The 24633-nt window shown below is 45.4% G+C and overlaps 1 protein-coding gene across 1 annotated transcript in view; it reads right to left on the bottom strand.

The window, feature by feature from the left end:
• The window catches only part of RASD2 (RASD family member 2), a 20209-nt gene extending 16762 nt beyond the window's left edge, over nucleotides 1-3447 (bottom strand). The window contains exon 1 of the mRNA XM_069082042.1: nucleotides 2240-3447. The gene's annotated coding sequence lies outside the window, so the exon portion shown is untranslated. The remainder of the gene's footprint in view (nucleotides 1-2239) is intronic.
• Between the last annotated feature and the right edge of the window lie 21186 nt (nucleotides 3448-24633).

Genomic DNA, 24633 nt, shown 5'->3' with positions numbered 1-24633 from the left:
ATGAAGCTTACTACCTGTGTGATTTGGGCAAAGTCTCAGTCTCTCTGAGCCTCAGTTTCCTCATCTGTAAAGTGGTTGGACTTGATGGTCTCTGAGGTCTCTTCCATCTCTAGAGTTAGGATCCTATGATCTTTGACTCCAGAATCAGATAGAAAAGTCTTGAGGATTATACTTGGAAATTTGAATCCTTTCTGTTAATCCAAAATAATCCTTGGGTGAAAATGGCCCCCGGGGGCCCAGGAAAGTAGCCTCTTTAGACACACCCTAACCTTGGTGGTTTCAAATCTGCTTGCTTCTAGGGAACTTCCTGTAGAGGACTGAATGGTGGCTTTTGACATCCAGAGTCCCTGAAGTAGATACACTATTATTCTATTACGGTGGAACCTTCAGTGGGATGTCTGTGCTGGACAAGCAGCCCCAAGGAGCTTCACCATGACATGCCTTCCATAGTGCATAGCCAGAATGGTGCCTGTTTCATTGGAAAAGATGTTTCTAGAGAGTGCATTGTGACCTCCCTGAGTCTGGTGTCTAAAGGAGCCAGCTTGTGGGCACTGCCTTGGTTGGCGATTTGTTCTGAACTGCCCCTCCTGTCTCTTCCTCCTAATCTGTTTACCTTAGAGACAAAGTTACCTTGATCACTCCCTTTCACAGAATTATAGGATCTAGTCCAACCTCCTCGATTGACAGAGGAAGAAACTGAGGCCCAGAGATGGGAAGGGGTTTAGGATCACAAAACTGGAGAATTGTCTATTTTACCAAGGAGGAAACTGAAACTGAGAAAGGGAAAAGCTCTGACACATGATGTCAGGTCTCAGTTTCAAAACCCAGATATCTGACTTCAAATTCAGTGCCTTTCCATTTTCCTCACTGTCCCTCAATTCCTGTGCAACCTTGGGGAAGATCCTAACCCTTTCTTGGGAGTTCATAAGATTCCAGCTCAAATTCCAACTCTGTTGTTCACTAGCAAATGACTACTAACCTCTGTGCCTCAGTTTCCCTATCTGTAAGATGAGAGGGTTGGCCTAGCTGGCCTCTGAGGTTTCTTCCAGCTCTAAATCTATGATCCTATGAACCTGTGAACGAACCACTCACCAACCTCAGTTTCTGCTCCAACTGAAAGGAACCTTCTCTATCTCTGCTACAATAGCCTGTGTCAGGGTGAGAGAGGCAGTGTGGGCCAGGGGAAAAAGCACAGGACTTAAAAGTTAGGCAAACCTAGATTTAAATATCCCTTTTAACACCAGCTCTTCAACCTTTGGAAATTCACTTCCCTTTTCTGGCCTCAGTTTTCCCACCTGTTAAACGGCGATAATAATCCTCTTCCCCCACTACCCATGCCTCCCATAGTTGTGAGAAAAGAGCTTCGAAGACCTTAAAAGGTGATAGGAAGGAGAGTTTTTGTTAAGCAGGGGCTAGAGACCATTGAAGCCTCCATGGGGCAAACTGGGCCATATTCAAAGGAATAAGGATCCCCCACAAAGCCAAATCCAGCAGCCCCACACAGGTCCCAGAGAAACACAGAGGAACATCAGAGGTTGTGAAGTCCAACCCCCTCATTTTACAGATGAGGAAACTGAGACCCAGACGGGTTGGGATTTACCCGAGGATTTTAGGATCAGAGCTAGAAGGGACCTCAGAGGTAGCCTTATTTTACAGATGAGGAAAATGAATCTCCCTCCTTCCCTTGATGGCCCCTACAACTTGAGAAGGAAAGAAAATTTAAAATAACAACAATTAAACCAAGACAGAAAGCCTTTGAATTCTCGTGGTCCTTCCTTTTCCTTTGGAGGTAAAAATCCCCTGAAGGGAGTTCTTTCAACCTTTCGACACCTGTTATCAAGCCAGGGATTTCCCTCTTGTCTGACATTTGCCTGTTTCCATCCTTGTCCCTTGTCTGTGCAATAAACTGTGGACAAGACAGAAATCCTTGGGTATTCAGTTCTCTCGCCCCCACCCACTCTCTAATTTCGTCTTCAGGAGAGGCATTGTAGTGCGGTGTATTGAAAGGGCCCCAGACTAGTCGGGGAGGCTCGGGTTCAGATTTCTCTGCAGATACAAGCTTTGTGACCCTGGGAGAATTCAACGTCCCCTGGGCCTGTTTCCGCATCTGTAAAATAGGGGAGGGGTGCAGTCAGAGATCTCTAAGGTCTCTTTCGGCTCAAAATGTATATCCTATGTCCCCAGAGGAGACGGCCCCTTTCTGTCCTGTTGCCTTGCACTCTCTAGCCCTCTGTCTTACCTGGGTGTGGAGGGGGCAGTCCCGACCCCCTGATGCAGCCACAATGGTCTGTCCTGAAGCCTGTTAGAGGCTGCCGGGTTACGGGCGATGGCGCTGCTCTCGAACTTGTCCCAAGTCACTGGCCCCGGGGTCTCCCCGCTGCTGGGCTAGCCTGGATGGGCTGAGATGGGTGCGAAGACTCCGAAGAACTGAATCCCATAGGGGTGTGCTCCGAGGGCGCTGCTGGCCTCAGGACGGCTCTAAGGCGCAATTCTGAACAGCGTCCCCAACTCGCCCTCTTCCACCAACCGGCTGAGCGAATAAAGCCGGCAACTAGAGACTGGAAGGGGGGGGGGGGGGACGGGGGGGGGGGCGTGTCTGTCCCGGGCTGATCACTGGTTGAACCAGGAGGGGGGAGGGGTGGCAAGATCAGTGCTTGCTCCCCGAAGGCAGGTGTCGGGGGTTACAAAATGCCGGGGAGCTAAGACAGACGCCCTGGCAAACAGTTTCTCCCTCTGCTCACTCAATTCTGCCCGTTTCGTATGGATGGATCTACTTGGCCTGTTCCCCACCCCTCCTTCCCTTAGAAGGTTCCCAAGTTGGCACCGTCTCCGCTTTTCTAGCTGCCTGCTTCCCTCCCCTCTGCCCAGGTGAAGGGGAGGCTGGAGTCCTCTGCGTCTGCCGTCTGGGTTGACCGGTTCGGAACCCAGAGACCTGGCAGCAGACCTGGGCAGGCTCCTTCCTCCCCGCCCCTTAGCCGGCCTCGAGCACTGTCCGAAGCACTAGGGAAAGCTGCCGGTCGTCCTTTCCCGAGGACTGGCCACCTAGACAAAGTCGGAACCACGGGGGCGTGGGAGAGGCCGCCCTCGAGGCCCTGGGAGGATCACCTGTGGGGCTTTCTCGCTCTAAGTTTTTTTTCCGGACTGGGTCTCGGTCTTCTGCTCCTTTTCACCACTCTGCTGCCCTTCCTCCCAGACCCCAAAGTCACCACAGGAACTTTGCCGGCTGCCTCTGTCAGTCTAACTCTTCCCTTGGGGCGGCTGGGTTGTCTCCAGGGGTTTGGCTGGGGGGATGTGTTTTGGAAGGGGCTCTGCCCCCGCGCCCCGCGCCGCTGCCTCTGGACTCCCTGTCTGTCTGTCAGCCTGTCTGTCCGTTCGCTTGGTTCAGCCTCCCACCGATGTCCGCCGGATGGCTGAGCCTCGGCTGCTGCAGCCACTCGAGGCACTGCAGTCTCTATAGCCTGTTGGCCCTCCTCCTCTTCCCCGGCCCCCAGCACCACACCCCCTAGCACCGGTCTCCGCCAATCAGCGGCCTGGGTTGGAAGCTCTAACCCGCCCTCTCCCCCTCCCCCGCAGGCACACCCCCCGGGCCACCCGGCCAGCCGCAGTCAGCTAGCTCCTCGTGCACTGGTGTGTGGCCGTGGTTGGCGGGGGGGGGGGGGGCTGGGATGTGTCATGGGCGGTTCCTAGGCCCCTCCTCAGTGCAGGCACCGTGACTGGGATTTGCAAAGGCTGCCTGTGCTCTCCAGCCCCGCACAGGTGAGGATGCGGAGGCAGGCTGCTGGCTAGTCCAGGCGATCGACGGGATGCTGGCTGGCCTCGGCGTCCTCATAGAGCTTGCGGTGGGACACCTGTTCCCAGAGAGTATCGGGAAAAGCCTCGGGGGTCCAGACCTCAAAACCAGGGACCTCCGCCGCGGCTGCCTCCCGAAAAGGGAGCAGTTACTGGTTACCTCCGGCCACTCTCCCCCCCCTCCCCCCCCCCCCCCCCCCCAGCTGCTTAAAAAACTCTGCTGGTTCTGTGGAAAAGAAGCCCCCCCCCAAAAAAAAAAAAAATCTCCCACTCTCCTTCCGAGTGGCGGTCGCTGCCTTCCACCTCTTCCTCTTCCTTCCGCAGCACAGTCACTCCAATCTCAGATATCAGACCCAGCCATGCAAAGCACATGGGCAAAAACGTGCCTCCTGGGAAGGGGTTCCGAGTCACCTTGGCCTGGCCTTCCCAGGCACCCTTCAGCTTGGAGAGGATGGAGTGACTCAGGAACGCCGAGCCTGAGCTGGCCAGCTCATTCCATCCATTTCTCCCATGCTCTGAGCTCCCCTTGTTCACCTGCATACGTTTAGGGCCCTTGTATCATAAGACCTTAGGTTTAGAGCTGCAAAGGACCTGAGGCCATCTGGTCCAACCACCTCTTTTACAGAAGAGGAAACTGAGGCCCAGGGAAGGGACGGGACCTCCCCAGCACCATCCAGTTAAGAAGTGGCAAGGTTAGGATTCCAACCCAGATCCAAATCCACTGATGATCACAGGCATCTTGTTGCCCCACTGGATTGTCTCTCCTCCTGCATTCATCCTTACCCCTAGAATCTTCAGTAATAAAAGTGAGGCTGGGATTAAAGGAAGAATGTTTGACCATGCCTTGCTTTGGGAAGCCTGAAGTCTAGCCCTACTGCTGATTATTTGACTTGTAAAGTGAAACTGACCCAAGGAATTTACATTCTATTGGTGGTTACATGTATGTGTCTATCAATCAGTACATGAAGCATCTATTAAGTCCTTATGTTGTGCCAGGCACTAGAGATTCAAAGAAAACAAATGAAATCATTCCTGCCTTCAAGGACCTTCCATTCTCTTCTCTAGGCTAACATCTAGTTCTTTCTGCCAATTTGCAGAAGGGACAATGTTTTTAGCCCCTGTGGGCCTCTGTTTCCCCATCTGGAAAATGGGGGCAGGAAAACAATTGCTGGCCTAGCATGAAAGTTAGAAAAGAAATCTGAACAGCCATGAGTGTCAGGTGTTGCTGTCCCCTCTTCCCTGAGCCACTGTGGGTGGCTCTCCTTTGGGAGACAGGGGAGAGTGATGGGAGGAGCCTTGAATTTGGAGGTAGCTGGCTTTGAATTCCAGCCTTCTAGCTGTGTGGCCATGGGAAGGCCTCCTTCTTTCAGCCTCCATTTCCTCTTCTGTAAAATGAGTTATAAAGTCCATTTTAGCTTCAAATCTTTTGACCTGATTAACCTTATCCAAGTCTGGTGGCCAAGTCGAGTTTCAGGGTTGGGCTCAAGAGACAATGTGAGGCAAGAGGCGGCATCCCAGGTTGCTCAGTCATGTTTCAGTCACGTCTGACTCTTCGTTACCCTGTTGGAGGTTTTTAGTGGTTTGCCATTTCTTTCTCCAGGAATCAGAGGACCTGGGTTTAAATCCCATCTCTGATACTTAATGTCTGTGTGACTGTGGACAAGTCACTTCATCTTGGTCTCAACTATCAAATGGGAGAATTGGATTAGAGAATCTCCCAGGTCCTTTCCAGCTCCAGATCTATGACGCTCTGCACTTCCGCCAAGCAGATGGGGAAAATCAAGTCAGGTCCAAAAGCATTTACTGAGCTATTATCTTCCCCTCCCTAAAGAAAGTAGGAAGTGCTCTGGGTCTGATTTTGCTCAGGACTCAGTTATAACGGTGCAGAGCTAGAAAGGATCATCCCTGGTGTGTCCTTATTTTACAGGAAAGTAACCTGAGGCCCAGAAAGAGGAAGTGGCTTGCCTAATGTCATGTAGCAATCCATCAGTTTATTAAGCACCTGCTTCTGGCTGGACTGTAGTACTAGGTACTAGAAATGCAAAGACAAAAATAAAATAGTCCTTTTCCTCATGAGGTTAGCATTCTATGTGTGGGCCAAGCTGTGCACCTATGAGAAGACACACAAAATGTATACAGAGTAGAAACAAGGAAATTTCCGGGGGAGACATACATTGGCAGCTGGTTAACGTTGGCAGGAATGGTGGGAATCATGAAAGGCTACAAGCAGGAGCTTTTGAGCTGAGCTTTGAAAAAAAAAATTGGTAGTCCAAATGGTGGCAATGAGGAAGCATTGCATTCTGGGTATGGGAAACCTGTGTCTTTGAGGTGACATGGAATGTTTAAGGAACAGTTGAGGGTAGAGGGGGTAGGACTGCAAAATGTTTGAAGGGGAGTAATATGGAATGAATTTGAAAAGGCAGGTCCTGAAGGGTTTAAAAAGGCAAACACAATAATGGATGTTTTGTCCTGGAGGCAACTGGGAGTTAGGGGGTGCTTCTTGAGCAGAGAAAAGCATCCATGTTTTTGCTTTCTTGATGGCATCACTCATTCTCCCTCTCTCTTTCTCTGCTTCAGGAGTCCTCAAAACCTGGCACCCCCCTACCAGCATAGAGCTCCATGACCCAACTTCCTTATATTTAAACATCAGAGGTTTGATGTCTCTGTTCTTCACTGGCTGATTTTTCTCTGTGCTCCCCTCTCCCCTGTAATCTTTCCAGCCTCTGGAAAGCTAATGAAACCTGTCCATGTTATTGACATTTCCACTGTAGCTTACCATGATGTTTCATAACAGCTGAAAGATGAAGAAACCACAGATTTTAAAAGCCCTTTTAATGTTTTATTATTTGTCTTTGTATGCTGGGCACCTAGGGTGGTATCTGGCACATAGTAGACATTTAATAAATACTTGTTGATTGAATGCAACCATCTGAAGATTTTGCAGAAATATTTAATCATTTAGTAGGGGCTAGGATTTCAGAGGGGGCCTGTGACTCCCCCAAAAAGAAACAACGGCATTCTTTCAGAGCTGAGAATAGAAGTCAGGTGCCCCAACTCCTGGGCCATGCCCTGTTCTTTGGTTTGTGTCTGTCTCTCATCTCTAACTCTCTCTTCTATCCTCACCCCTCAATTTGTATTGGTCTCAGAAGATTTTCTTGAATTGGGAAGACAGCTTTGTGGCAGAGAAAGGGGATTTAGTGTCAGAAGACCAGGTTCATTTCATTTCAATTCAGATAAATAAGCATTTACTTTGTGTCAGGCCCAGGAAAAATGCTAAGGATGCAAGGACTATGTTTGCCCTCAAGGTGCTTACATTCTACTGAGAAGATACAAGGGGTGCATATATCAATAAATACAGAGTATACAGCAAGTGATACAAAGTTAACTCAAGAGGGAAAGTGAAAGCAACCAGTGTGATTGGAGGTCTTATGGGGAAGAAGGAAGCTAAGATGGGCTTTGAAGAAAGCAGGAGAACCTGCATGGAAGAGAAATAGGGCATGGATTCCAATTATGTACAAAGGCAGTTCATCTTGCTGGCATGCCATCTCTCTGGTCCTCAGTTTCTCATCTATAAAATGAGGGGTTTAGTATTTGTAGACCTGTAGATAAAGATCTGGAAGATATTTTAGAGATATTTTGCTGGCCCAATTCCCTCATTTTACAGATGAGGAAACTGAGGCTGACAGGTGCAGTGATTTGCTCAAATCACTCAGAGAATAAGGAACATAGCTGGAATTCCAACCGATCTCCTGTGATTCCTAGTTTTCTCTAAGACCTATTCCAGGTCTAAGCCCTGCAGTCCTATGATTGTGCCTTCCTCTACTGAAGTCTTCTGCCTGTGGCCTCCTCATAGTATGGAGATAATCCCAGATTTTTAAAGTGACAGCAGAGCATAAGGTCTGGTGGTTTTTACCAAGGTGCATCAGCTTTGGGATGGAGCCTAGCAGTGCCCTGTGTGCTTCCACCAGAGGACCAATCTTGCTAAGCTTAGCCGGGTCCTTCTTCATGGGCCACTGGGAAGGATTTTACTTTCAGCTATACAACTCAAAAGTGAAGTGAACTGTTTGGGCACTGGGGTGGGGATAGAAATCTATGTGGGTGGAGAAATCTATGTAATAAAGAAGAGAGCAATATTGAAGTCTAAGTAGTTGATTATGGCTCATGGAACGAGGTAAACAGGAATTACAATGATTGAGCTGGACAAAGGAGCCTCCCTTCTGACCCACATGTAAAACCACCATTGATTGGCCAGGAGGGCTCCACACAGCAATAACCCACCTCCCTGGACCCAAGAGAGTTATTAGTGTTAGTCTAAGAAGTACGGCTTTGCAATTGAGGGAAATTGGGAGTGAAGCTGTTTTCCATAGTTATCTCTGGGGATGGTTACATTACATCTCAGGGTAGATACACTCTAAGTACTTTTGGAAGGGTGGGGAGAGCTCAGGGATAGGGGGAGAGGAGGCAGAACAAGTCTAGAGGGGGATAAGGGTATGTGCTAGGAGGTCTAAGGAGGTGGGAAGGGGGCAACCTGAATGTTGGAGCAAAGACAGGAAAGACAGCAGTGGGGATGTTTCTTCATCTGGCAAAGAGGGACCCTTTAATTTTCTTTCTGCACTTTCCATCCTCCCCCATGTTATGGTTCCAACTCTCCTAGAACTGTAAGTAATGAATCTATCCCAATCACCCAGGGACCAGGCATCCTGGAGATTTTCCCAGTCTGCTTAGGGGAACTGGGTCCACTGTAGAGTAGAAATAGCTGTATTCTAGGCATAAAAATATTTTTTCCCCCAATGCTAAAAAGGATCACAGGCCCATAGATTTAGAACTAGGTTTGAGGGGAAGCCACTACTTTCCCAAATGGACTCTCAGGATGGGGAAGAGGAGAAGCAGAGAGATAGAAGCTCAACAGGGGCAGGTGAGCAGTTGACTGGAAGGGACAGTCCTGGGCAATGAGGAAAGATGAAGCCAGATGAAGCCAGATGAGGCAGGAGGCTATCTCCCTGAATGCCACCCAGAAGCAGAAGCAGCCAGGAACAAAATGAGGGCAATGAAATTGGCTCAACCCATGACAGATACTGAAAGAGCTGTTAAATATTTAACAAGCTTCATCCTTCAACCATTTGGAGCCTGTGAGTCATCAGCCAATATCCTCCATCCCCAACATTGACCATCTTAAACATCCGCTATCTCACTCCTCTCCCAGGCTTCCTCTCCCTCCCTGCCTCCTTTCCCCTGCCCCATTGAATGGCTTCAGGAATCCCCTTGAAGTATATGGGATTTGACTGTAAGCTCCTCATTAGATTGTAGACTCCTTGAGGGCAGGCACTGCCTTTTGCCTCCTTTTGTATCCCCAGCACTTAGTGCAGTACCTGGAACACAGTAAGTACTTAATAAATCTTCACTGATTGCTTGACTGAGGTATCTGTAAGTACATCGAATTAGGTAATCAGAAACCCTGCCATAAGCAAATTGGCGGAAAGAACTAGATGTTAGCCTAGAGAAGAGAATGGAAGGCCCTTGAGGGCAGGAATGATTTCATTTGTTTTCTTTGAATCTCTAGTGCCTGGCACAACATAAGGTCTTAATAGATGCTTAATGTATTGGTTGACACATACGTGTAACCAATAGAATGTAAATTCCTTAAGGGCAGGGTCAGTTTCACTTTTTTTTTATATTGGCAGTGCCTGGGACATTATTGATACTTACTGAAAATTGGTTGATTAATATATGCATAGATAGAATGTTAATCAATTACTTCCTGTGTGCCAGGCACTGTGCCAAGAGGTGTGGATACAAATGCCATAGTAGCTCACATTTATTTATATAGAGTTTACTATGTGCGGGAACTTTACAATTATCGCCTCATTTGATTCTCAAAACAATCCTGGGAAGTGGGTGCTATTATTACCCCCATTTTACAGATGAGGAAACTGAGGCAAACAGGGGTTAAGTGCTTTAGAAAGGGTCACTCAGTAAGTGACACAGTAAGTTACACAGGCTGAAATGGAGCTTAGATCTCGTTGACTACAAGCAGAACACTTCATTTATTGTGCCCCACCCAGCTGGCAGCCCTGGACCTCAAAGCACTTACATTCTAATGAGCGAAGACAAAGGGGAACTAGAAAGGAGGGAGGTAAGTAAGCCTACTGTGGTCTGCAAATGGCTAAGAAATGAGGTGAGGGCCACGAGCCTGGCAAGATAAGGCTACCAGAGCCCAGGGCTGTCCCAGAGGCAGAGTCCAAGTTTCCGATGGGGCTAAATGTTGTGGAGTGGAGGTGCCATGGTTTAGAAATATCTGGAAATGGCACCTTTCTTCCTGCCAATAGATTGTATGCACCTTGAAGGCAGAGGAAGTTTCATTTTCCTGTACAGTGCCAGGTACAAAGGGCACATGTAATAAATGCTTGTAGATTGAACAACTGATGAGAGTTCGGGAGGATGCAAGACAGTTATCTTCAAGTATGTGATGGATGGTCCCTTGGAAGAGGAGATAGATTCGATCTGCCTGGCCCAAGGAGGTACAACTAGAAATAATGTCTGGAAGCTTCAAAGCCCCAGATTTCAGCTGCATAGGAACATAGGTTTGGAGCTGGATGGGACTTCAGAACCATCAAGTTCATCACCCTCATTTTACAGAGGAGGAAACTAAGATGGAGGAGATCAAGTGTCTTGCTCAGGGTCACAAGCTAGTTAAGTGTTTGAAGTCAGATTTAAACTCAGGTCTTCCTGCCTCCAGGTCCAGCACTCTATGCATTACTCCTTACCCAGGGTCACACAGCTAGTGAGTGACAGGCCTGAGGTTGGAAGCTAGACATTCTGAGCCCAAGTCCAGAAATGTCCCCACCATTCCCCATTGCCTCTGTGTACGTCCTCTTCCCCGTCCTTCACCTCCTCTCTTTCTTCAGCTTGTCTCCACTGGGTCACACTGTGTCTCATTTCTTTTCAGACCCTTGCAAGTATCATTCATCCTTTGTTTCATCACAGGGTCATATTTTGACTTACTCATGAATTGGATTTAAGTGAGGAAGGGTTGCACAAAAGTCATCAGCTTCACTCTCTCTTCCAGAGTCATCAAAGTCCAGTGGCAAGACAAAAGTCAGGATGGCTGTCAATGGCCCAGGACGCAGTGGAGGACCTTGGTGTCTTTAATGTCTGACCAAACTCTAAGCACCCTACAGCATGTGCTTCAGCTACTTTCATGGCCATTGGAACAAGTTTTTCTCATCCGCTCATTGTACTGGGGGCTCTGCCTCTAGACAGTATGAATGTGGGGCTCCTGCTCTGAGTCACTGTGGGCTTTTTTTTTTAAGCAATTAGGGTTAAGTAACTTGCTCAAGGTTACATGGCCAGGTGTTTCTGGGTGGGTGCTAAGTGTCTGAGCCTGGATTCGATCTCCAGGTCATCCCAACACAGGGGCCGGTGCTCTTACTCGCTGTGCCCCCACTGTGGGCTTTTTGCCTCCAGACTTTGGCCTCCAGGCTCTTTGGCCCCCTCCCCTCTAGGGAGGTGAGGTTTGGCATATCTAGCGATATCAGCTGAGGGTTGATGGGATGAACTATTACTGCAAAAATGATCCCTGTGCTCTTGGCAAATAAAAGTACTGCCATTAATACCAATGTGGTCATTAAGATGCTCTTCCCAGAGCATCCTGTAGTTAAAGGAGTTTCAGGATGGGGAGTTGGAGGATGGGCGATAGCTTCCCCTGGGCCTTTGGCTCCTAGAAAAGGCTGAGTCAAAATGAATTTTAAAATCATAAAACCTCAGATCTGGAATGAAATTGAGAAATTCTAAACACAAGTGGGGGTGAGACCCAGAATAGGAATGTGCATAGATTTAGCACTGAAGGAGACTTTAAAGGTTATCTAATCCCTGCTTCTCATCTTACAGATGATAAAACTGAGACCTAAAGAAGGCAGATGACTTACCCAAGTAAACTTCCCTCCCCTCCCTTACTTCTTTCACTATTTCCCTCCTTCCTTTCTTCCTTCTTTCTCTATCCTTTATTCTCTCCCTTCTTTCTTTCTAACCTTCTTTCCCTCCTTCTTTTCAACATTTAACAACATTAAGTGCCAGATTCTTTTTGTCCTCTCTAAAAATACTATGTCTTATGGGATGGTATTCTGGGAGAGGAAGGAGGAAGAATACTTGGGATAACTATGTTGATGTAAAGAAAGAGAAAATGTCAATAAAAACTTATTAGAAAAAGAAATCTAACAAGCACCTACTATGTGTAAGATGCTGCTCATGTAACTGATTCATTCATTTTCCCCAGTACTCCAATGGATCTCTAGGATCTCAGATGTGACCCCAGAGATACAGACCCCAGACCGTTCGTGCCTTCTCATCCTGTGTCTCGTCCACACCTCCCCAAACACCCTCCACTCAGCACACTAAAAGGCTTATGTGTTTCCTTCCGTGTTTTGGGTACCACCCTGCAATTGGCTATTTTCCTCTTAACCTTCCTTGTTTTGTGGCTGGACAGCTCCTTATCTGATCACCCATTTCCTCACTCCAATTCTCAATGGAGGGTCAAAGGTGGGACATGCTGCAGCCTCCTGGCTGTCCCTTCGTTGCCCTCGTGATGTCCCAGATTCACAGCCAAACAACATTGACAGAGCATTTGTGTGACAGCATTTGGGGCTTTACAAGGACTTGCTTCAAGGTTAGCACCATACAATCAATAGGAAAGCCGACTCTCCCCTCTGCTGCGCCACCTATCCCCCACAGTTTTCCTGGAATATGTGTGTGGGGAGAAGCTAGGCATTGTGTAAGGGTTTATTGGGAAGTGACTAGTGTCTCAAAACAAAACCTAACAATAAATTAAAATAAAATGTTGGAGTGTTGTGCATTGGAAGTACCTTCTATCATTTCACAAATGCTAACCAGTTCCCTCTCTTTCTCCTGTTCATTTCTGACTCAATTCAATTCAAAACAATATAATACAAGTGGACAAATATTGATTTGTCCCCAGTTAAGTTCCAGTCACAAGGCTAGGGCTAAGGATAAAAAAGGCAAAAATGAAAAAGTCCCTGCCCTCAGGGAGCTTCCATTCTCCTGGATGGATACAATGTATATACAGATAAGCAAATACAAAGTAATTTTGAGAGGGGGGAATCAGGAAAGGAAGAGACTGCACTCTGAAGGAAGCTAGGATATTTAAGAGGCAGAACTGACAAAGAGTCCAATCAGTACATTGATCTTTAATGCAGGGTGGGTCCAAGAAATGCATACTTCTGGTCCGATCTATAGACTAGTCATCCAATAACACTCCATGGTCTGGACAGCATGCATTGTCCATAAGACAATAGGCATTGTCCTGTAGAACAGACTGAGGAGCTGAGTTACCAGACCTCTCCTTGTGAAAAAGAAGGCAACAAAAGAGGAAATGGAAGATGCCAGGGAGAAATTTACCACAATGAAATCTTGTTTCTATTTAGGGATCATAGAGGATCATACATATTTTACTTTGTAATGAAAGGGCTTAAAAAATCCTAAAACCACTAATGAGAAAGTTGGAAAGATGACAGTAACAGAGGACTTTAATGCTACATAAATGTCGAGGAAAAAATAAAGTGTGTAATAATCCTTGTCATACTCTCAGCACAGAGGGAGGTAAAGGGGAAAAGAAGGTTGGGGCAGGAAGATGTAATCTCACAGAATTGGAGAATATCCAAACTGGAAAGGACCCAAGAGATCATCTAGCCCAATCTTTCCCTTCTTAGATATGGGGGGAAATGAGACCTAGATAAGGTGAGTGACTTTCCCAAGGTCACACAGTCAGTCAGAGAAAGGAAAAAGACTAGAATCAGGGGAACATGGCTTAAAGTTTAAAAACTGACTCTCTGGGGGAGAATTATTAGCATCCTAACCATAAATTTATTAAGATTAGACAGTTTACAAAACTACCGATTGATCTCTGATATGTAATATTTGCCAATACTCAGGTATAAATACTTACACTGAAAAATTTAATCAAAGCCAGTATGAACTGGCCTCAAGATGCCCCTGACTAGAACCCAAGTCTTCTGACTCCTTCTACTCAGCAGAATGATACAGTATATGGAGCAGAGGGAAGACCTGGGCTCAAATCCCACCTCTACTACCCACTACCTGTGTGATGTTGGTCAAATCACTCACTACACCACCCTGACCCACAGTCTCTTCCTCTGTAAAATGGAGAGACTGTCCTGTGAGTCCCTTCTAACTCTCAACCTATTATTCTATTTGCATTATTAAGGTTTGGGCAGAACGATAACTATGGCCAGAACAGAGAGTTCAAATCCAGCCTCAGACACTTGACACATTTACTATCTGTGTGACTTTGGGCAAGTCACAACCCAATTGCCCTGCCTTCCACCCTCCAAAAAGAAAAAAAAAGAAAAAGAAAAGAAAAGAAAAAGAAAAAACGTCAATCGGAAGCTATTCTTTATGCTGCTCAATCTAGGCACATTTTGTGTCTTCTCACTCAGGTACCAGAATTACTAGCTATATCTGCATTTGGGTGCAAGTAATAAACCTCCCTTCTCATTTCCCTCTTCTCTTTTTTCTTCTCTATTTCTCTACTACCTTCTTCCTCTCCCTCCCCTTTCCTCCTTCTCTATTCATCCTCATCTTTCCCTACTCACTGTCCTCTTTTTCCCCTCTCCACTCCTCCTTGGAAATGTTGATGTCTTTTCTGTAGCCTTTATTTATTCTGCTTTATATTTTGGGCAAAACCATTCCACATGTTTAAGACTTGTGAACCTGACAGCTTGTAAGGCAAGCAAGTGGCTACCCCTCAGGAGAGTACCAAATACTGAGGTTTCCAGGTTTGGAACATGACATATGACAGGGAAATGAGAATTATCCAAAGTATGCCTATATATTCTTCCCATTGTTGGTTTCACTGGGAGATGGTGTTGTGGATCAAGTGGTAGACTTGAGATCTGGGTTGAGATCCTGCCTCTTTCACCTACTAGCAATATGAGCATGGGCAAGTAGATTAGCCTCTCTGTACCTCAGCTTCTTCATCTGTAAAATAGGGACTACAATCCTTTTAAATCCTACCCCCACAGGCTTGTTGTGAGGCTTGAAAGAAATTAATATGTATTAAAATATGAATATGTAATGATCTGTAAACCATAGCACATTATATAAACCTAAGCTATTATTAATAATTTGTAATTCTGTTTTAATATGTTAAGGATTTGTAAGTTTATTCACTCCTTTCACTGACATAAATCACAGCCCCTCTGTGACTTAGCAGATAGTCTTCAAAAGTTTCTCTGAGGGAAAAATCCACCACCCTGCAGCCTGAAGGTGATGAATCTGACCAGGCTGATCGAGGATGGACAGGGAAGTTGGAACCAGGTTATGAACGGCTTCAACTGTCAAACAGAGCAGTCTGTAGTTCACACTAGAGGGAACTACTGAAGTAGATTGAGTAAGAGAGTTACACAGTACTTTAGAACAGTGGTGTCAAATAGAAAAGTCACATTGGTTTAGAAACCCACAAATTGGCATTGTCTACATTTCATTGTACTTTTCTTTAATTTGTTAAACATTTCTCAATTACATTTTAATCTTGTTGGACCCCACTAGGGAATGTTGTTGGGGCAGGTTGGTGGATTTTTGACATTTTTACTTTAGAACAAAGACTTTGGCTGTTGAGTGGAGAGTGAATCAGAGGGAATAAAGACTTGAGGCACCAAATAGGAGGTTGCTGAAAGAGAGATTAAGATGAGAGTTGAGGATGGTATGAACAAGTGTGAGTATAGAGAAGGAGGGCATTTACAAGAGATGTCTGTTGAGGTAAAATTAACAGGACTTGGCAATTGATTTGATATGTAGGGTGAGGGAAAGCATGCAAGGATGATGTTAAAGTTACAAATGTGAGGGGCTGGAAAGATAGTGGTGCTTTTGACAGTATTGGGATGGAGGTGGGGAAGGGCAGAAATATAATGAGCTTGATTTTGGATGTTTTGTTTGATATGGCTACAGAGCATCCAGTTTCAAATATCCGATAAGCAGCTGGTGATGTAGTCTCTCTCAGGAAAGAGATTAAGGCTGGATATAAAAATATGGGAATCATTTCTACAGAGAGGATAATTAAACTCATGGGAGCTGAGAGAGACAGAAAGAAACAGAGACAAGAAGAGAGACAGAGAAATAGAGGCAGAGAAAGAGACAGACAGAGACAGACAACAGAGACAGAGGGAAAGAGGCAGAGAGATCAAGACAGAGGTTATAAACATTTTTGTATGTCATGTCTACACAAACACCAATTTCTACATGAAATTGTAGAAATTTTTCCCTTTGGCACTATGGTAAAGCTATATGGTAAAAGCACTATAGATACCTTCAGAGAATAGTGCTTTTTAAATAAGTGAAGGAAATGCTGTATTTTAATTAAAGGTGAATGAAAGTCAAGATGTAATTTTTTCCATCCAAGTTCACAGACAACATGACATTTATCCATTTACTCCAGGTCAAGACCTTGGTATAGAACACAAAGAGAAAAGGTCCCAGTGTGGAGCAATGGGGAGCACCCAGAGGTAGTGGGTTCACTTGATGATGGTCCAGCAAGAGTGAGAAGGGACAGGTGGGAGAACCAAGGGTGAGGAGTATCATGAAAACCCAGAGAGGAGTCTATCCAGGAGGAGAGGGCAGTCTCCTCTTCTCTGGGCTCTACATACCAGTTCCCTCAATCATTCCTGAGGTTCATGATTTCCTATCACTCTGATTAATTTTCAGGATGTCAAAGATGTGCTGCAGCCATCAGTGTCCCTCTCAAAAGTTGTAGCCAGAACCAAGCATGATACTTCAGCCTGTCCCAGGAAGAGAAGACCAGAGCTGTTGCCTCCCTTGATCTGGACCCTCCATGTCTGTTTGTGTTGCCTAAAATAGTGGTTCATTTCCTCTGAGCTGAGAAAGACTCATTTGTAAGGCTTGCCAACCACCCTGGGTTTGCCAAAAATAGAATCCAATCTTGTGACGCCTGGATTGAGATGTTTTCCTCTAGGTTTAATGGTCTCAAGCTATGAATCTGGGGAACTTGGCAAGGTTATTGTTGGAATAACAGCATATCTTAAGGGGAGCAGGAAGACTTGGGAGAAGAGTGAGATTAAGGCCTTCTCAGACTATGTCTGAAGTCTCTGGGCATTATGTGCACACATGGGCATTGTGTATATGTGCAGGGCACTGTGTGTGTATGCATGGGCATTGTGTGTACATGTATGGGCATTGTGTGTACATGTGTGGGCATTATGTATAAATATGTGGGCATTGTGTGTATGCATGGGTTTTGTGTGTATGTATAGATGAGCATTGCTTCACAGGAGACTTGTGAAATCGAATACCACTTTGATATTGATATCCAAACGATTTTAAATGATGCTTTGTCTGTTTCTGTTAGAATTGTAAAGACCCCTAGAGGACCCAGCTCTCTGCTATAATCACTTGCATCAGGAGAATCCTGCCTCATTCTGCAGATCAGTCTTCACCTTTTTCCACTCTCGTGTTTAAAATACTGTTTGAAGCCAGAATAGATAGCCCCAGGAATAGCGCTCAGACTCTAGCGCTGCTATTGTTAACAGACTGACTATGATGTGAAAAGACTTTCCAGGCAGCTGCTCTACACTCCATTCGCCAGTCAGGATCATGGGTTTGAGAGCTGAAAGGGACCATATAAACCACCTAATTCTCATTTAACAAGTGAGGAAACTGAGGCCCTCAGAAGTCAAATGACCTACAGGGACCTACAGCCATGGTGGGAACTTAGGCTAGAGGTCAGGTTTCTCTAGTGCTAAACTAACATATTCCAAAATCTCCAGGAGATTATAATCTAATAGGAACCTCTCCTCTCTTCAACTCCAGTCTTCTCCTAAGATTCTGTGCTTGAACAGAATTGGTTCCTATTTGCAGCTTCTTAGAATTTTGTACTTCCTTTGAAATTCTATTCAAACACCAACTGCTATATGACGCTTTTCCTGATCCCCTCAGCTGCTAGTTTCCTCCACAATTTCCCTTGTATTTATTTTGTTTTTATGTTATCTATACTCATCTGGCAATCATGACTGCTGCTGGACCCAAAGGGCTGGAGATGCTTCATCCTGGTTCCCTTAAAGGGGCATTTCTCAGCTGTGGCCCCAAGCACATGGTAATGAGGTTCAGTCCCAGGGAAGCCTGGCTTCCTATGAGAGAGTTGGACTTCTTTTCTCACTCTCTTTAGTTCAACATACCCCCATCCAAGCATCCCAGGAAAAGAATACATAGCTTAGGTTTGGCTCATGCCTAAGTCCTCTCCAATAAGTTGAGTAGAAGGGTACTCCACGTATAAAATAAATCAGGTATGGGGCAGGTATTGATTTCCTACATACAAAGAAATGTTTACTACAAAACGCTCTCATGTGAGTGCTTTAACAAAGACTTAAAACAGGCTGCAAGTAATAACTACTGTTATATTCTCCCAGGAGGTTGAGATTTAAACATCAGAATAGAAAACAATTTCGTTACATTTCACATCCAATGCAGAATCATGGTCACTCTCAAGGCAGATGTCTCGTGGCAAGCCATGACAGGGCTTTGGCTGTGGCCATCTTCTCCAGAAACCTCCCTGCCAAAGGATCCAGCATTTTGAAGGAGGTTGCTCGCTAAGATTACACATGTCCATGTCAGGATCACTCTTCAGTCATCTATGCTTAGGAAATACAAAGCCGAAGACCCAGACTCAGCTAATCTAACCAAGCGCTTGCTCTGTCTGCCATGTGGGGGCAGTCATCCAAACTGCCTTCCCCCCTTACTCCTCCAAAGATAGATCGGAGTAGTCCTGACATAATCCATCATTAGGCAGAGATGAGACAACAGAGCCTCTCTTTTGAAGATCCATGGAGTCCTTTACCCTCCCTGCTCAGCAGTCAATACGAGGAGTGGCTCCTCATCTCCCCAGACCTGGAGACCGGATGCAGCATGCAAAACCCTGAAGAATACATGTGGTTGGTTGGTGGCAGGAAGGCAGCTCAGCAGATGCCATGTTGTACTAATTATATACCGACTGTCTCCCCCAGGAGAAAGTAACATCTTCAGAAAGGACACAGCTTCATTTTTGTCTTTGTATCTCCAGTGCCTTACACAATTTTTGGCACATAGTAGGCAGCAATATCTCCCAGTTTCTGCCATTTCCTTTCCTAATCTGTATCAATTAGGTAAGTTCAGACTCTTTAAAGATAACCTTCCAGTAGCTAGAAAAGCACAGCAAGGATTGATTGTGAAGTCCTTTACATATGCTATCTCATTTAATAGGTAACTTTTGTCCATGCAGGTTCTAGGGCCCTGGTCTCGGACTGTTATCATCAACCCCCCCGCCCCTCATTTCTGTAATGTTTCTGGTTTTTGCCTTTCTTTGTAACCCTGGCATTTAGCACTGTGCCTGGTCCATGGTCAGTTGATAAGCATTTATTGAGTACCTACTGTGTCCCAGACATTGTGCTGAGTGCTAGAGATAGAAACATAAAAATATACCCAGTTCCCGCCCTTAGGGAGCTTACAATCTAATCAGAGGAGATAACACACAAAAGGAAATTCAAAAGGAAGGGGAAAGGTACTGGGTTGAGGACCAGATGGAGACGCATAAAAGGGAGTAGCCAGTTGGGAATTAAAGAGATAGATGGCCTGGGCACCTTCCTTAAATAGATTTTGGAAGGAGTTCATCACTCTGCTCTCCAGTCAGAGGGACAGGGAGCACTGAGGGTACTGATGAGATGTGAGTAGCAAGGCTGATGTAGTTAGTAGGATGACAAAGTTCCTAACAACTCTGTTAGTAATATCAGCACTTAAAGAATGCTTATTGACTGATTGTAAACAAATGTGCATGACAGCCATCCTTTCAAGGTTCTTTGTCAACATATCATTGTCACTCACTGAGGATCTTTTCTTTCTTCTCCTCTTTTTTCCTTCCTCCTCCTCCTGCTTCCCCCTTCTGTTTCTCCTCTTCCTTTTCCTCCTCCCTTTCTTCTTATAATAATAATGATAGCATATAACAATTCTTTTTTTTTTTTTTCTGATGAGGGAAAAGGTGTGGGAGAAGGGAAGAATTTGGTTCCTGGGAGATCTGTACCTGGGACAAAGCTCCAGCAACACATGGCTAATTTCTACTTTGCCAGACTCTACTTCTGTATAAAAAGAAAGAAGCTAGGGTATAGAGTGGGTAGGTGGACCTCTACCTAAAAGAAATAATGTCAGCACTAGGGATAACTTTCTAATTAATTTTGACTTTGCCTTCATTGCTTTTGGCCACCATCACATTATGGCTTCTGAAACGCAAAAAAGATTCCAAACAGAAAAAGATTAGAGAGAGACAGACAGATGGCTTGGCTGGCAAACTCTCTGTTCATCTGGGCTTTTTTGTAAGAAGTATTCAGCTTCCAGACTTTCTTCTATTCAGAAATTTCAAAGTGTGTTTTTGTATTTGTTACACAAGGAAGAAGAAAAAGGGCTCACAGGGAAACAGGAGAGAGGGAAAGGAGGTAATGGGTGGCTTTGGTGCCTGTCAAAAGACAAGATAGGAGCTTGCTGTGTAGAAGCATAGAATTTGGAGATGGAAGAAACCTCAGAGGTCATAGAGCCCAGCACTTATTATACAGAGGAGGAAACTGAGGCTCCAAAAAGCTAAATAACTTGTCCAAGGTCATATCAGTCAAGAACATTTGCCAAACCCAGCATTCTTTGACTTCAGATTTGGTATTCCTTCTTTTCTCTTCCTCCCTCACTTCCTTTTCTCTTCCTCCCTCCCTCTCTCCCTTCTTTCCCTCCTTCCTCCCTGTCTCTCTTCCTTCCTTCTTCTTCTTCTCTCTCTCTCTTCCTTCTTTTCCCCTCCCTCCTTCCCTTCCTTCTTCTCACAGATCTCTGTGAGACCAAGATCTTTCAGCCTCATGAGAGGCTGAGCCCAGGCCTTGGTAGGGCAGGACAGGGGCAGGGGCAGGGCTATTCCTTGCCTGCCATTTCCACTTCACATGACAATTGGATTAGATGACTTCTGGAAGCCCTTCCTTCTCTGTAACTCAACCCTATGATTCTAATGGAGGAAAGGGACCAGCCAGCCCTGGGATGACTGTCATCCTGGAACAGATGTGACTGAGTGGAACGCAAACGTTTTGAAGACCGGGTTCTTTCAGTTTTATCTTTGTGCCCCAGCACTTAGCACAGAGCCTGGTACACAACAAGTGCTTAATAAATGCTTCTGGGATTGATTGGACACTATCCTGTCACCAAAACCATTGTAGGTTCATTGAGACCAAGGACCATTTTCATTGTCTTTGTTCCCCCCTCCCCCATCCTAGCACAAAACCTGACACACATTAAACATTTAATAATCCAGTCCGTTGAGTTTTGAATTAAATGTGCTAAACAAACAGATGGCAGTTTCTCCTCACCTGGAACACCCTCCTCCCTCCCTCCTTCCTCTCCATCCAGCCATATCCAAGGAAAGGAAGTGGTGAAGAGAGGAGCAGAAAGACTGTAAATTTGGAGGCAGAGAAGGGGACGTGGATTTGCCTTTGCTGCTTGAGACAAGTGTGACCTTGAACTGAGTCTCTGCCTCCCACCCCACCCCCATCACCAGGGATCTGAGAGATCATAGGGTCCAGTCCCCTCAGTTCTAGAAGAGGAAACTGAGGCAGACAGAGGTGAAATGACTTGCCTAGGGTTATGCAACTGGTTACTGGCTGAGGCAGGATTTGAACCTAGGTCCAGTGGCCTGTCCCTCATACTCCCTAGCTGCCTTCCACTATAAATGAGAGAGTTGGTCTGATTGATCACTATGTCTTTCTTCAAGGGCAGGGAGAGGGTTTTTGTCCTTCCTTGTCAAAGAGGACGTCAGGGAGGTGATGCCAAGAAACTCAAGGGAATTCGATTTAAATGAGGCAGGGCTGGGCAAAGCCACCAGCCTCACTTTCTCCTCTGGAGCCATCTGGGTCCAGTGGCCAGATATGGATCAGGATAACTGGAGACCCTAGTGATTAGCACAGTGCCTGGCTCATAGTTAGCACTTAGCAAATACTTGATTGTTTGAGTCATTGTCCAGTCAGGAAGCATTGTATAGTGGACAGAAGGCTGGCCTTCTACTACATTCTGTCTCTGTGGCTTTGGGCACAAAAATTACCTCTCTTGTGAGGCAGGAATTTTATGAATGGGTTTTTTTTTAACGCATATACTTTTTTATAAAAACAAAAATGCTTCCTTGTGATAGAGGGATTACCTACTAGAGTTACTAATGCTTTCCCTCAAAAGTATTGAAACCAGCCTGGAGACTTACTGGACTCAGAGGATCAAGGGCTCATGCTGCTGACTGGACACAAAAAAGAAACCAAGGGAGGACGAGCTCTGGCTGCTCCCTCCGGCTTGGCTGGCAGACCACACAGGCCACACAGAGGCAGGGAAGCTGGGCTCATTTGAATCAATGTATCCTTTCCCTGCTTGGAAAGCCCTAGTCCTGTCCTTTCCTTTACTAGGAAAGCCTCTGCTCTTGACTGGGTCTGACTCAGGCCAGTCCCCTGGTAGTTTAGATTTGATACTGGAACACAAAGGTCCATTCAACAGTTAACAAAAGAAGGTTTGCTTGAGGACTCCGAGCTGATTCAGCTGACTGAAGCTCCAGAATGTTCTACCAAGCATCAGAGAGGCAAGAGATACTCTTGCACTAATTGGACCAGGAAGTCAATAGCTAGTTGACTAGTTCCTGAATGAAGTCTCCAAGATGGTTTCAATACCTTTGAAGGAAAGTGCTGTTCAGTCATTCAGTCACATCCTACTCTTTGTGACCCATGGACCATAGTATGGCAGGCCCTTCTATTCTCCACTATTTCTCAAAGTCAGTTCAAGTTAATGTTCATTGTTTCCATGACATTTCTATCCATCTCATTCCCTGTCATCCCCTTTCCCTTTTGCCTTCAGTCTTTCCCAAGATCAAGGTCTTTTCCAATGAGTCCCAACTGTTCATTTTGTTTTTCCACTGAGTCCCTTCTTCTCATTATGTGGTCTAAATATTTCAGCTTCAGTATTTGACCTTCCAGTGAATAGTCTGATTTAATTTCTCCAAGTATTGACTGATTTGACTTCCTTGCAATCCAAAGGACTCTCAAAAGTCTTCTCCAGCACCACAATTCAAAAGCATTGATTCTTTGGTGGTGAGCTTTCCTCATAGGTCAACTCTCACAACCTTAAGCTGGCATTGGAAAAACCAGAGCTTGGACTATACAGACCTTCGTCAGCAAGGCAATGTCTCTGCTTTTTAGTCTGCTATCCAGATTTGCCATAGTTTTCCTCCCAAGGAGCAGACATTTTTTAATTTCATGGCTGTAGTCACCATCTGCAGCGATCTTTGAGGCCAACAATATAAAATTTGACCCTGCTCCCATTTCTTCTCCCTCTGTTTGCTAGGAAGTGATGGGACCAGTTGCCAAGATCTTCATTTTTTTGATGCTAAAGAATTAGACTAATATGTTTGGGGAGGGAAGGTTCAGGATACTGCTTCCCCAACAACCTCCTTTGTTTCCTCTAAGATTTTTTAGGAGTATCTCATTTTGGTCTGCTTTCAGTTCTAAAGTAATATATTGCCCTGGCTCGGGCTTAGTTTATGATGGTCCCTGACTGATAAAGAAAAATGAGGCCCAGAGTCAGTAAATGACTTATCCAAGATTATCTAGTAAGTTAATGGAGGAGATGAATGAGACTTGAACCCAGAGTCCCAAGCTTCTCATCATCAATCAACCAACAAGCATTTATTTGGCACTTACCGTGTGCCAAGCATGATACCACTGGAAGGGGATACAAAGACTAAAGCCAAACAGTTCCTGCCTTCATGGAGTTTACATTCTAATGGGGAGATGTCAGTCAGTCTATAAATAGCTATTAAGTGCCTACTATGTGTCAGACACTGTGCTAAGCACTGGGTATACAAAAAGGCAAAAAGACAGTCCCTATCCTCAAGGGGCTCCTAGTTGAATTCAATAAATGCACCTATAAATGTATTCAGAATAAATGAAGGGACAATACATTTGGGAGGGAAGGCAGAAAACTAGGGAGATGGGACAAGGTTTCCCCAGAAGGTTCTGCTAGAGCTGCCCTCAATGAGATGGAGATAAGGAAAGAAGGGAAGAAACATTCCAGGAATGAGGGGTGGCCAATGCCAAGGCACAGAGATCAGTATTGAGAGCAAGGACACAAAGAAGTCAGAGTGGCTACATCACAGAGTGCTTGAAGGGGAGTCATAGCCACCAAGGTTTGAAAGCCAGGTTGGACCAGGTTGTGAAAAGCTTTTAAAGCTAAACAGAGAAGCTTATGTCTAATCCTAAAGGAAACAGGGAGCTGCTGGGGTTTAGTGAGCAGAAGAGTAGCACAGACAGAGCACCAGTGAAGAAAAATCACGTTGGCAGCCGTGGAGAAGAAGATGGGATGGGGCCAATTAATCAACCGATAAGCATATGTTTTTTGGTAACAAGAATAAAGGTTTTTCTTTTCTCTCCTGTCCCCCCCACTTAATAGCATTTTCACCCAATTACATGTAAATATAGTTTTCAATAATCATTTTTGTAAAATTTTGAGTCCCCAATTTTTTTCCCTCTCTCCCCTTCTCCCTCCCCAAGACAGCAAATAATCAGAGATAGGTTATACATGTGCAATCATATTAAACGTATTTCCACATTAGTCATGTTGTGAAGGAATCAGAACAAAAGAGAAAAACCACAGGAAAGAAAAAACAGAAAACAAATCAAAAAATGGTGAAAATAGTGTGTTTTGATCGGCATTCAGACTCCATAGTTCTTTCTTTAGATGTGGATATCCTGTCTCATCATGAGTCTTTTGGAATTG

This window comes from Petaurus breviceps, unplaced genomic scaffold (genome assembly GCF_028583685.1).
Source record: "Petaurus breviceps papuanus isolate PSGF00001 unplaced genomic scaffold, PetGlider_PUasm1.0 156, whole genome shotgun sequence".
Classification (NCBI taxonomy): Eukaryota; Metazoa; Chordata; class Mammalia; order Diprotodontia; family Petauridae; genus Petaurus; species Petaurus breviceps.
This window is presented reverse-complemented; position numbering and strand designations above follow the sequence as displayed.